At 42.8% G+C, this 14,722-nt stretch overlaps 1 protein-coding gene across 3 annotated transcripts in view; it reads left to right on the top strand.

Moving 5' to 3' along the window:
* WWC2 (WW and C2 domain containing 2) overlaps window positions 1–14,722 on the top strand; it is a 154,237-nt gene that overhangs the window by 37,339 nt on the left and 102,176 nt on the right. The window lies entirely within an intron of this gene.

Raw genomic sequence — 14,722 nt, 5'->3', positions numbered from 1 at the left:
GCTGTCATAGTTCACAGCAACCTCAAAATCCTGTCCTCAAGTGATCCTCTTTCCTCAGCCTCCCGAGTAGGTGGGACTACAGGCGCCCACCCCTACACCTAGCTAGTTTTTTTATTTTTAGTAGAGACGGGGTCTCACTCTTGCTCAGGCTGGAGTTGAACTCCTTAGCTCAAGGGATTCTTCCCCCTTGACCTCCCAGAGTGGTGGAATTACAGGTGTGAACCACCATGTCTGGCCCATAAATTTTTTTACTTTTTCCTTTTTCTTTTTTTTTAGAGTCTCACTGTGTTGTCCTCGGTAGAGTGCTGTGGTGTCACAGCTCACAGCAACCCCAAACTCCTGGGCTCAATTGATTCTCTGGTCTCAATTGATTCTCTGGTCTCAGCCTCTTGAGCAGCTGGGACTACAATGCTTCCCACAATGCCTGGCTATTTTTAGAGATGGAATCTTCCTCTTGCTTAGGCTGATCTTGAACTCCTGGGCTCAAGGGATCCACCCATCTCAGCCTACCAAAGTGCTGGGATTACAGGTGTGGTCCACCGTGCCTGGCCAAGTTTTTTCTCTTGATGTTTCCTAAATCCCCCCCTTTTATTTCTTTTCTCTTGACCATGCAGTTTTCAAGGAATGCCCCTCTTTTCCTGCCTGCAAGTCCCAGACGTACTTCTTTCTTTTCTTTTTTTTTTTTTTGTAGAGACAGAGTCTCACTGTACCGCCCTTGGTAGAGTGCCGTGGCGTCACACGGCTCACAGCAACCTCTAACTCTTGGGCTTACGCGACTCTCTTGCCTCAGCCTCCCGAGCAGCTGGGACCACAGGCGCCGGCCACAACGCCCGGCTATTTTTTTGTTGCAGTTTGGCCGGGGCTGGGTTTGAACCCGCCACCCTCGGCATATGGGGCCAGCGCCCTACTCACTGAGCCACAGGCGCTGCCCTCTTTTCTTTTTTAATAAAAGTGGGGTCTCACTATGTTGTCTAGGCTGACTTCCAACACCTGGACTCAAGCAGTCCTCCACCTCAGCCTTCCCAGGCACTGGGACCACAGGTGGGCACCATTGCCTTTTCGCAGAATAGAAGTTCTTGCCTTTCCTTGCCTCCGCAACCATGATCTTACTGTCTCTGTCTGGCTGTGTCCTGTGCTCTTAGTGGTATTTCGTGTCCCTCTTTGCTCGCGACAGCCCTTACTCTCCAGCTGCTCCTTGGCTGACTTTGCTTCACCTTCCCCTATAACTTGCTTCTGGTCTGTGCACTGTGACAACCATCTTCTCTGGGAAGTTTAGGTTGTCTGACCCGCAAGAAACTCCATTCCAGTACCACTCAGCTCTGCTCACCCCCTTCCCCCTGCCCCACAAGGCCCCGCCTCCCCTTCCAGAAGCATCCTTAGTTACCTGTTTCCCTTTGTCTAATTAATCTAGTTTGGTGGTTATATGCTCTCTATAGAGAATGTGGTCTCATCCACAGTCCCAAGGTCTCACCAAAGCCTTTGCCTTTTCAAATGTATTCATTCAGCTTTCGTGTTCCAAGAAGCGTAATTATCTCCGGTGTCCAATTTTTTTCTTCTCCATAGTGCCTTGGTGAGGTGAGGTGACTTTAAAGGAGGGAGCCCTTTTACATGAGTGCCCAGCAGTAAAAAGCCTTAAGATAGCACAGTGGTTTGCATTAATGAGGTACAATTAGGTACAAAAAAGGTGGAGCAAGGGGGTGTGACTTTCTTCAGTGAACTCAACAAGGGGGGAAACACTGGAAATATTTAAAAAGAGGTAACAGAAAGGAAGGAGGAAGACCCATTCCTGTGGCCACAGAAGGGTTAGAAAGTAAGGGTGTTAAGAGGTGGGTAGTGCTGAGTGTGGAGTCTGGTTTGGGGGCCTAACCAAAAGGGTAACACGTTGGCCTCTCATTTGCAGAAAATGAGTTTGAGCATTAAACTGTGTTCCAAATAAGCTTTGGGAGCATAACCCTAGTGTGCGTTAGGATCTGTCTCTATTTCCTTTGTTATTTTTCCCTGTGGTTGTTTGACTTGACCTAAGTTAAAGGTCATTGCCAAATTACTTTGGAAGTACCGTTTGTCTTGGATGGTATTATCGTATGTGGATGGTGGCTCAAAATTATTAAAATTAATATAGATGTTTCGTGACGAGATGGTGAGTATTTTCTAGTTCCTAATACAAAAGTGATTTGTGATCTCGCTATTGGGTGCCTTATAATTTTATAACATAATTATAGGTAGAATTGAATCATCAGAAAAGATGGCAAGATTAGGAGGAGTGTCTTGCTTTCAGGTTACATTCATTTTAGATAAAATGAAATAAGTATTCCTATGGACAATAGAGCCCAGCCCCTGAATTACTCTATTCATTTGGGATTGACTCAATTTAACAAAATGGTACTTTTAGAGATTTTGAAGCTAATGAGAAAATGGAACTGAAATTAAAATTCTCTATCATTGTTTGGAAAAATAATTGCTCAGAGCAGAAATTAAGAAGGTCCACATAAGAGATTTACCCTCTGCTCTAATTTCATTTAGTAACATTCATGGTCTTAAGCTCATTATTTTACTTGGAAAAATTTATGTCTTCATGCAGGTGAGTGTCCTTGGCATTATGTGATTTGACAATTCTATTTTTTTTTTTTTTGGAGTAATGTCACAGAAAGAAGAGACTGGGAGTTGGTCTTCAGAAGGCAGAGAAAGAATTAAGTTAGTGATCCTTTTTTCTTTAACTGAGAATATCATGGAAAGTGCTTAAACTAATCGATACTGTTGGAGAAAACCTTTGTGATACGTGTGACTTTGGAACCAGCAGAGAAGTCAGGCCTTTCTTAGGGCCTGGACTGGGTACAGGACCGTTTAACTCACCTGTTAGGAAGATGCCCCCCGCTGGAGCAGGCGTGTGGGTATTCCTGGGCCCGGATTGGCTTCTGGGGACATGGATGCCAGGCAGATTCTAGGTGTTCCATGTGACAGCCTTCAGTATGGGGCACCCACACTCTCACTACTATAATGATTTTTTTTTTTTTTTTTTTTTTTTTACCAGTAGCATCCTGTGGAAAAGCTACAGCTTAGGCATTTAGTAAACCAGAGGTACAAGGCACGGTTCCAGGTACTGTTACAGAGGCGGTAATAACTAATAAACGTTAGACCCATTTAACCATTGTATTAACAATATACATACATTGTATTTTTGAGACAGAGTGTCACTCTTTCACTCTCAATAGAGTGCTGTGGTGTCATAGCTCACAGCAACCTCAAATTCCTGGGCTTAAGTGATCCTCCTGTCTCAACCTCCCGGGTAGCTGGGACTACAGGCACCTGCCATAGTGCCCGGCTAGTTTCTGTATTTTTAGTAGAGACATGGTCTTGCTCTTGTCAGGCTGGTCTCAAACTCCTGAGCTCAGGCGATCTACCCACCTCGGCCCCCCAGAGTGCTGGGTGTACTAACAGTCTTTACCTCTGACATGCCATAGATATTCCCATGCCTGTACATTTCTCATTCCACTGTGTCAGTCGTATTCACTGGGTAAATGCCCAGGGGAATTCAAACCAGGGTTGGGCAAAGTCGATTTGAGGGTAGGTCGGGGGTAGGTGAGAGTGGGTAGAGAAAGGGACAAAAGGGCCTTTCGATGAGGGCTTGGTATGTGGAGAATGGACGGCCGAGTTGGTAAGCTTTCTCTTTTTCTTCCTAAATTCCACACCGATAACAGAAGAAAAGCATATTTGACCTGCCTGGCATTAAAATATTTGAGCATTAAGGGTCAGGTGCTAAGCTTGAGAAGCTATTTGAGCCAGGCCAAATGCGACTACAGTGGAGATGCCGTGTCTAAACAAACCTAGGAATAGGTACACTATTTCTTTTGGCAACTAATGTTTAATTTTTAAAGAACACAGCAGGCCTTTTGAAGGCAGTTTAAGGAATGGGTGTGGAAGCGGGTGTGGGGGAAGGAAATCTCAGCAGAATGCTTTTAGATATTTCCTGTTATATAAATGCTACATACTTCTCATGCCTTCAGACTCATAGCAAATAGGAATGAAGCCTGCCGAGGCTTAAATTTAATTACTGTTACAAAGAATGTAGAAGCTAGAAAGGTAATATTAAAAGTGGGCCCCAAGAACAACTTTAAATATTTTGTTTATATAAATGCCATATTCGTCACACTCACTGCAGTGTTCTTGTGTGGACTGAGACAGTCCTGGGAGACAGAACATCTAGACTCAAGAGCTGGCTTTCTCCGTGGGCAGCTCCCTCGGCACATAGCTCTTCATTTCTATGAATCATGGTATTTGTAAAACAGAGTCTCATTATCCTTACCTCATGGGATTTTGTGCACTTTAAGGAACTGGGATACATGCATGAAACAGGCCTGAGTCAGGGAATATTTGAAGCATGCTTCAGCAGGAGTTGGGAATTCCTATTTCAGCTGGTGTACAATCTCAAATCACTTAATTGATTTTTAAAATTAATTCAACCAGTACTCGTTGAGTATGTATGACGTGTGTTATCCCCTGTACTCTGGAGGATACAACCATCAGTGATTACAGATCTAGACCTCTAGGTGTCTGGAATGTATAACTAGAAAATAGTCAATATTTTAAGAAAAGTAGAGATAAAATACTTGAGGATCCAGGGTACTCAAAGCCTTGCGGAATAAAAAGTAATCTTTCTGCTAGGCACAGTGGCTCATGCCTATAATCCCAGCAATCTGGGAGGCCAAGGTGAGAGGATTGCCTGAGCTCAGGAGTTGGAGACCAGCCTGAGCAAGTTCGAGACCCCATCTCTACTAAAAATAGAACAAACTAGCTGGGTGTGGTGGCAGGCACCTGTAGTCCCAGCTACTGGGGAGGCTGAGGCAGGAGGATCTCTTGAGCTCAGGAGTTTGAGGTTGCTGTGAGCTATGATGCCACGGCATTCTATCCAGGATGACAGAGTATGACTCAACTCTGTCTCAATTTAAAAAAAAGTAATCTTTCAACTCTCTGTCCTGAGATCTAAAGCTCTCCCAAGGTAGAAAAATGATTTTCATAAGGTAACCTTCCACAACTGGGAAGCCCAGAGTTCTGCAGATCCTGTATTAGAGCTTAGATATGCCCTTGTTTCCAAGGCACCAAGTAGCTGGGTGACGTGATTTCTGTCCCAACAGTAAATTTGTTGGGCAAAGTGAATATAAAGCTGCAGCAGAAATAATGCTGAGAGGATGAATATTCCAGATGCTTATTAACTTAAAAAGACAAAAGCTTTGGATTAATAGTTGCTGTGCCCTTGGCCAGAGAATGATGCCCACTCCAGAAAATAGTTGGTCATCCTTGATCCGTCATCTGTCCTAAAGCATTAGATTCAGGAGGCCGACAGCTAAAGTCACAATAGGGGGCCGGCTAACCAGGCCAGCCTCATGTAGCTTGGAGTACATAGACCTCAGTCCAGCACCCTTACGTGAGTGTGATCTGCAGACTGACAGCAGTTTCGGGGGCTTTCCTGGGCAGATTCGCCAGTTGCACTCTTAACAGGTTCCCAGCACAAACTGCCTTATGTTACAACATTTCTGCATATGTCTTATCCTATTTAGACTATAGCTTCTTTGAGAGCAGGGTCAAGGGTTCAAAAAATAAAACTACAAGCATTTATATTGCACTGTACAGAATATTTTTAATAAATGCTATTTGGTATCACTGAACAGTGTATTGAGGGTAACAAGGTCTTCTAAATAAGAGCTAGAAGAACAAGGTATAATATTTATGTATTTTAAAATTTTATTTAAGATTTCCTAAGGTGTTTTTCCACCTTTTGTATCTCATGGCACACTTGAACCTATAGTTAAACTTCTGAGGCACACTTAAATTATGTTGATCGAAAAAAAAGAGTAAAAGAAAAAATAGACTTACTGTGTTTTGAATTTTCTCAGAAATAATTTTAATTAATGATGTTTAAAATTTTTTCATAGCACACTGTTTGAAAATCACTGGTTTATCCTAAAAGATTACACCGCTAATCTCATATTTTCTCCATTATATATTTTCGGGTACTGAAAAATATACTTCACATAATTTGAATTAAATTTAACTTTACAAATTTATATGAGTTTTTTTTTAAATTTCAGGTTAATTTGAGGGTACAAAGAATTAGGTTACATGTCTGCATTTGTTAGGTCAGGTGCCTGTTGTAGCTGTGTCCCACACCCAGGAGCTGTGCCATGTGCCCTTACATTATGCCCAATACAATCCTCCTTCTCCCTCCCCTCTCGCCTCCTTCCTTCCCCCCTCCCAACTTGAATTGAATTGAGTTTTTCTCCTGTAGGGGCATGTATTAGATCGTTTACTGGCTTCATATTAGTATTGAGGACATTGGATACTTGCTTTTCCATTCTTGTGATAGTTTACTAAGAAGAATGTGTTTCAACTCCATCCAGGTTAATACAAAAGATGCAAAGTCTCCATCTTTGTTTTTTTTCTTTTTGTACAGATAGAGTCTCACTTTGTCACCCTTGGTAGAGTGCACAGCAACCTCCAACTCCTGAGTTTAGGTGATTCTCTTGCCTCAGCCTCCCAAGTAGCTGGGACTACAGGCGCCCGCCACAACGCCCGGCTATTTTTTTGTTGCAGTTTGGCCTGGGCTGGGTTTGAACCCATCACCCTCAGCAGCATATGGGGCTAGCGCCCTACTCACTGAGCCACAGGCACTGCCAAGTCTCCATCTTTTATGGCTGAATAGTATTCCAGGGTGTACACATGCCACAGTTTATTAACCCCTTGCTGGGTTGATAGACTTTTAGGTTGTGTCCACATCTTGGGGATTGTAAATTGAGCTGTGATAAATAATCTAGGGCAAATGTTCATATGAGAAAATGATTTTTTTTTTCTTCTGGGTAGATGCCTAGTAATGGGATTGAGGGATCAAATGGAAGGTCTATTTTGAGTTCTATATGAGATTTCTTTAGGGGTAAAATTGAAATCAGTAAAGTGGAGAGAGTCAGGAAAGATTTCTGATTTTTAAAATTAAAAATTGGCACCTTATAGCTCGGTGCCTATAGTGCAAGTGGCTAAGGCACCAGCCACATACACCAGAGCTGATGGGTTAGAATCCAGCCTGGGCCTGCCAGACAACAATGACAGCTACAACCAAAAAATGGCAGGCATTGTGGCACCATTGTGGCAGGCATAGTTCCAGCTACTTGGGAGGCTGAGGTAAGAGAATCGCATGAACCCAGGAGTTGGAGGTTGCTGTGAACTGTGATGCCATGGCACTCTACATAGCCAGGATGACAGCTTGAGGCTCTGTCTCAAAAAAAAAAAAGGCAACTTAACATGAGATTTTAAAACTTTACGTTAATCAGTTATATCTGTAAATGATTAGCGAACACATGACTAGGTTCCCAAGGCAAAAGTAGTCCCTGACCCACTGCTCTTCCCAGACCAGACCACGCTTACATATTTAACAGTTTCTTCTGTTACTTACAAGTGTGTTTTCAGTAACACATCTGACTTCTCAGCTTCTCCTTTGGAGAACTGACTTCCCACTGTGGAAGAGGATTCAGCTCCCTTCCACTGCTTTCCCGGGGACACACAGCCCCCTCCCCTCGTCCCCTTATTGTATTATATTACCTTGTAAAGAAGTCAGCAATGTTTACATTTCTATGACTATGTAAATATTATTCATGGATGACCAATCTAGTGTGCTATGATTGCATTTCCTTTTATTTTCTCTGTAGTTAATAATTGTCTCTTTTTTCCACTGGCTCACTCCTCTATATGCCTGTCACCAGTTTGCTACTACAATTATGAATCTCCTTTTCAGTAATTCACACACACCAGGTTTTCTGTTCAAAATCACCTGCGCCTTCTGCTGTGTGTCTCCAGTGTGGCCTGGTCAGTCAGTATGACTGCGGCACACTGTCCCCCCCAGAACCTCCATCGCTGTCCTCCTACAGGCTTCCTTTGTCATTTCCCCGTGTTGGGTTCCCTATTTTCTGGAGCCCATGTCTCCTGGTTTTCTTGGCCTGTTCCCTTTTGGTTGAGTCATGTTAGGAAGGGAACAGGGGAGACTGATTGATCTCTTCCCCTTTGAGTATCTCAGCAAATGCCAGCTACTCTCATACCCCGCTGACATTTTGGCTAGGGATATAATTCCAGGTTGGAAATAGTCTGCAATAAAATTTTGATGTTGCTGTACTGACTTACAGCCTCTAATTTGGCCTTTGATAAGTCTGTTGCCAGTTTCTTGGGTTAAAAAAGTGTGTGTGTGTGATTTGGTTCCTCTGAAGCTTTTAGGCTTTTCTCTTTGCCTTTCATGTTCTGAAATTTCACAATATTAGGCTCTGAGGTAGTTGTCTTATTTTGCCATTGTGCTAGACAGGCCATGTATAATTGGGAAACTATGGTCTTTCAGTTCAGGGAAATTTTCTTGCACTAGTTCTTTGATAATGTTTTTCCCTTAAATTTAAAATAAATACTTAAAAATTTTTTTTTTAATTTTTTTTTTCCCATTAAGAACTAGGATCCCTAGTGGCAGGCACCTGTGGTCACAGCTACTTGGGAGGCTGAGGCGGGAGGATCATTTGAGCCCAGCAGTTTGAGGTTGCTGTGAGCTAGGCTGAAGCCAAGGCACTCTAGCCTGGGCTGCAGAGTGAGGCTCTGTCTCAAAAAACAAACCAACCAACCCTGGGATCCCATGGAGATAAACATACTGCAACTGGTTGTTATTTTTGTTTTGGGCTATAACAATTCCTCAAAGCTTTTTATTTTGTATTTGTTTTTTGCTTTTAATTAATCTTGAACAGTGGTAGCACCTATAGAAATGGATAAAATAACTAATGATAAGGCCTTGATAAGGTGATGTCCGTGAAAGCATGTAGGAACAGAACAGATTTCATAAAGTAATTGTAATGTTTTGTTTTTCTAACTCAGGTGTTACTATAAACTTATCCAAGCCATGCTTTTCACAGTTTATTAAAATTTAAAATGAAGAGTCAGGGAGGATTGAAAGGAGGAAAGAGGGCAGGAGGAGGAGGGAGAGGTACACTCTCCCTAATGAGAGTGGTAAACCCTCACTAATGGGCACAATATCGGGGTGTACCGTGCATCTCCTGGGTGAAGGGCTCAACTACAACTTGGACTTTACCTAACAAACACAAACAATATAACCTAACCATTTGTACCTTCACATTAATCTGAAATAAAAAATAAATAAAGCAGCAGCATTTATTTTCACTGCGATGTAGAGCTATATCCAGTTTCCCCAGTCCGCCCCCACCTTGCACAGGCTGCCAGCATTCAGCCTCACGACTTTTGTTTGCTTCCAACCAAATGTGAGTCTGAGCGCAAAGGGCATGCGTTTTGTTTCTGACCAAGGGCCGATCTCTGAAGCTAGCGTACTTATCAGACATTCCTTACATTCCATATGTCTGACTTTCAGCGCTGGAGGATCTGGAGTTATGCCAGAGGAAAGCAAGGCTGCAGGGCACAAGGAAATGCCACCAAAGAAAGTCTAAGTTACAGAAGTTCAGTCACGTGTTTTAAACCGCAGCACCAGTGCTAGGTGTGGAATTGATCTGTCAGGGCCGTCCCTGAGGCCACTTGGGACCATTTCTTAGTTTTCTGTTATTTGATTCTTGAAATTCCAACCCTGGAGCTTAAAAATCAAATCTGTGCCGCTTTCAGTTTGCGAATTAGTTGGATTCAAGGCCAGGATGAAGAATTTTTCAATTCCACACAATGCATTTTTGCAGAAGGCGGGGTGACACAAGTGTATGTTGGTGGGGATGTCAGAACCAGGCAGTGGGCAGCAGAAAGTAGAGTCACTGGACGTTTGCACAGAGCAAGTTGTGGGGAGGCAGCGAGGAAGCCTCCACCAATGAAGAAGGTACATGCAGGATGGCGCGTGGCATGCGGGTAGTGACTACTTTAGAGACACCTCTGCTGAGGTCAGAAGCAACCTGTACATCTCAGTGACTACCACGATGCACATACTTGTCCATACTCCAGCAAGTCAACTAAAGAATCAAATAAGTAAGATAATCATGAATAACTAGGCAGCCTCCAGTTATATGGTTATTTCCTTTGCAGCAGCCGTCCCCACTGCCATCTTGAGGATTGTCTCTCCTCCACAACTGTAGTCGCCTGCCACTCTGGTGAAGAATGGGGGAGGAGCTTGTCGCAGCCTCTCTGCAGTCCAGCCCCTCCCACTCTGTAGCAGACGTCAGTCACATGGAGAGGCCCCGCCCTCTGCGTGCCTGGTTCAGTAGGTCAGCCAGAGGAACTGGATCATTTGCACTGAAGTGACCACACTTTGACAACCATTGTAGTCTATTCAGCAAATCACTGCTAGATTCATCTTTTTAAATGTATTTGCTGTGAACTATGACACCATGGCACTCTGCCCAGAGTGACAGAGTGAGACTCTTGTCTCAAAAAAAAAAAAAAATTACTAAATGACTGTGTCAAAGAGTGATATTTAATATAATGCCAACTAGCGCAGGTAATGTCATGCAGTTTAAATTTTGTATGTAAACGTTGGCAAAATGCTACAGTAAATTCCCATTTTCTACACATTAGGCACAGTGCATAGGAAGACTTTTTTTTTTTTTTTTTGTAGAGACAGAGTTTCACTTTATTGCCCTCGGTAGAGTGCCGTGGCCTCACACAGCTCAGAGCAACCTCCAACTCCTGGGCTTAGGCGATTCTCCTGCCTCAGCCTCCCGAGTAGCTGGGACTACGGACGCCCGCCACAACGCCTGGCTATTTTTTGGTTGCAGTTTGGCCAGGGCCGGGTTTGAACCCACCACCCTCGGTATATGGGGCTGGCACCTTACCGACTGAGCCACAGGCGCCGCCCCAGGAAGACTTTTTTAAGCAGAGTAACCTTTGGAATTTAACATAAAGACTCTGTTAATTTCAGGCTTTTTTTTTTTCTCCTCAAGCATGATGTTGGTCCCCTGTGGGGAACCAACTAAAAACAAACTCCATCCATTTTTACTTCCGTAGAAGCAAGATTGAACATTTCAGAAATTCCTTCAAAACAAGAGGAAGAAATTTAGAGGTTAATTGGCATTTTAGTTCACTGTATTTGTTCTGATTTATAGGTTGTAAGTTTTTATATTACTGCTTAGTATGTCAGTAATATTTTTCCTTTACCAGGATAGCCACATAATTGGGTAATTTGTTTGATACCTAAGAATGTTATTCTATGCGTAGTGTATAATTTGGATAAGAATTCAGTCCTAAAACTTTGATATTTATAAATATGTATTTGACACTTTCTTTTTTGAGACCAAGTCTCACTCTGTCACCCTGGATAGAGTGCTGTGGCATCATCATAGTTCATGACAACTTAGCCTCCTGCCTCGGCCTCCTGAGTAGCTGGGACTTCAGGTGCCTGTCACCACCTCTGGCTAGTTTTTCTATTTTTAGTAGAGATGGGGGTCTCACTCTTGCTCAGGCTGGTCTCTAAATCCTGAGCTCAAGTGATCCTCCCACTTGGGCCTCCCAGAGTGCTGGGATTACAGGTGTGAGCCACCTCCCCTGGCCTTACTTGATACTTACTGACTGAGTGAAAAGAAAAGATATATATTTATCCTGATACAGAAAGTGAAGTATTAAATTGATTTTTGAAATAACACTGCAAAGAAATTTTTGTATTAAAATTTTCAGGAATGGAAACTTCTGGAATATTCACTGAGTTCACAATTACAAGCATAATTCTAGATGTGATTCTGTCCTTTGAAGAGCAACAATTAAATGGTTATCATCTGATGACAAGTTAATGGGACAGACTGGATTACTTCCAACTGTGATCAAGTCACCATGACTTGTTATCACAGCATTGTACACATGCCGAAGCTTTCATTAACTTCTTCTGAGAGTAACGTATATATTCATATCACACTCATATATATCTAAGCATGTTGAGTTGATGCCAGGGTAAAACTTGTCTAATATTTCTCTCTTGTCACTTAAATTTACCATTTTCATATTTTCTGATTCTTAATTTCTTTTGGATACACGTGACTTTTGAGACAACGTTGATAAAGAAGTTAGGAAAACAGAATCATCAAACAGAGTAATACACAGGGTGCAGGACCTTTGGTGGGCTTTCCTGAGGCGATAACAAAACTACCTCCTAGGGCATGGGTATCTGATTTTTGATACGGTATCTGATTCCTTTTCAAAAACAAAAATATTTTGATATGGTATCTGATTCCTTTTCAAAAACAAAAATCAACTTCTTAGCTGGGCGTTGCAGCAGGCACCTGTAATCCCAGCTACTTGGGAGGCTGAGGCAAGAGAATCACTAAAGCCCAAGAGTTGGAGGTTGCTGTGAGCTGTGACACCATGGCTCTCTACCGAGGGTTACATAGTAAGACTCGGCCTCAAAAAATAAAAAAATAAATAAATAAAAATGAAGAAAAATAGGGGCGGCACTGTGGCTCAAAGGAGTAGGGCACTGGCCCCATATACCAGAAGTGGTGGGTTCAAACCTAGCCCTGGACAAAAATTGCAAAAATAAAATAAAATAAAATGAAAATGTAAAGACTTACTTTAAAAAAAAAAGAAAGAAAGAAAGAAAAATCAACTTCCCCAGTTTATGATACAAGGTAGAATTTGAGCTCCGTTCAAGAGCACCCTATTTGTTTTCTAGACTCAGATTGAGTTCAAATTGACTCCATGTTAAAAAATAAATATGGCAAGTTGCTGTATTTGGACTTGTTCAAAGGTGGATTTCATGTTCAAGGTGGATTTCATTCAATTAACATACATGAAAGCTCACCATTCGTCAGGTGTCATCCTGTTTACTTGTCATTTAAACTCAGTACTACTATAGGCTTGGCATCTATAGCTCAGTGGCTACGATGCCGGCCACGTACACCAGGGCTGGCAGGTTCAAGCCAGCTAAACAACAATGACAACTACAACAAAAAGTAGCCAGGCCTTGTGGTGGGCACCTGTAATCTCAGCTACTTGGAAGGCGGAGGAAGAGAATTGCTTAAGCCCAAGAGTTTGAGGTTACTATCAGTTGTGATGCCGTGGCACTCTATTGAGGGTGACACAGTAAGACTCTGTCTCAAAATAAATAAATAAATAAATAAATAAACAACTCCTATTACAGTCTCTCCTCATATCCCCTTGGAAAAATAGGTTAGGAAACTGGGGCTTTGGGAGCTAATAACTTGCTCTGGGTTATATAGAGAGTAAGCAGCAGAGTAAGGGTTTGAGCCCAGATCACTTTGATGCCACATTTTAAGCTCTTAGGTTCTGTTTTTTTTTTTTTTTGGAGACAGGGTCTTACTCTGTCACCCAGGGAGAGTGCTGTGGTGTCATCACAGCTCACAGCAACCTCAAACTCTCAGGCTTAAGCAATTCTCTTACCTCGGCCTCTCAAGTAGCTGCGACTACAGGCACCCACCACCATGCCCAGCTAGTTTTTCTATTTTTAGTAGAGATGGGGTTTAGCTCTTGCTCAGCCTGGTCTTAAACTCCTGAGCTCAGGCGATCTACCTGCCTCTGCCTCCCAGAGTGTGGGAGTACAGATGTGAGCTACTACACCTGGCCTAAGCTCTTAACTTCCCAGCCAGTGGTTCTCACCCTGCAGCGTGCAGCAGAATTACCTGTCCAGCGTACGTTGCTGAGCTCTAGAGTTTCTAATTCCACAGTAGGACCCAGGAATTTGTATTTCTAAACACTTTGCAGATGTGGGTGCTGCTGGCCCTGAAGAGTGTCCTTTGAAAACTTTGGTTCCATGCTGCACAGCCTGACCCAAGTCCTCGGAGGGGAAATGAGAGAATTCCCTTGTGCTCATGTGAATTGCTGACATTTGTTGACAACTTTCATGTCCTGGACACCCTTCCAATTTAACTCCTTTTTATCCTCATATTAATCTTAGGAGGTAGTTAAACTATGGGGCCAGGGTAACAGGGATATAATCATCCCTTAGAAGGTAGACAGAGGCCCCGTAAGTGGCCTCACGGTGAATCAGTGGCAGAGCTGGTTGTCCTCATCACTGTTCTGTCAGCCGAGCTGGTTCGGGAGGCCGGAGTCCCGGAACCTTCTCCAGGGGAGATTTCATGCTAGGTTAAGAGAAAGGTTGTGTCTTTGGAGAGCCATTGCAGCCTGGGCCTGAGAAGACAGGAGTTCTGTCCTCTTCTTGTCATTCTTCCGGCATTTGGAAGGGTGGACGCTGCACTTTGTCATTCAGGTGGATGGTGTGATTCTTAAAATGACCTACATTTCAGTTGAGTTATTAGACCTTTGGTATTCATTAGCACACATAAAAGGGATTCTGGGACACTTCACATGTTAAGAACCACACTAGTGGTGCCATTGTATTAAATTAGAAAATGTGTTGACTGGTGGCGGCAGCAACCTTACAAGAAGGCTTTCAGTCATATATGAAGTTCACCTCCCCACAGCTGCTCCAGCAGCAAGGAAAATCTCAAAATCAGAGTGAGAGGGGAAAAGTAATCTATAATCGGTAGTTTCCCCATGAATTTTAAGAACAAAGTCCTAAAGGGAAAGTGTCTTTTAAGTGAAAGTAGTCCTAATGTCAAAATACCCTATGGTGATTTCAAAAGGTGAGACCCCATTGATGTAATGAATATTTTATGAGTTTGGTTCTATTAAAAATTTTGTCCAGTGGCTGTTACGTACAAGATGCTTATAAAGATGAGATATGTTTTTCCTCTCAAGGAAAACTCGTACTGCACCCTAGAGTTGAGCATTTAGTTTGTATAAGAGCATCAAATCTGAA

This window comes from Nycticebus coucang, chromosome 1 (assembly GCF_027406575.1).
Source record: "Nycticebus coucang isolate mNycCou1 chromosome 1, mNycCou1.pri, whole genome shotgun sequence".
Classification (NCBI taxonomy): domain Eukaryota; kingdom Metazoa; phylum Chordata; class Mammalia; order Primates; family Lorisidae; genus Nycticebus; species Nycticebus coucang.
The sequence above is the reverse complement of the archived record's forward strand: the minus strand, read 5'-3'. Positions and strand labels throughout refer to the sequence as shown.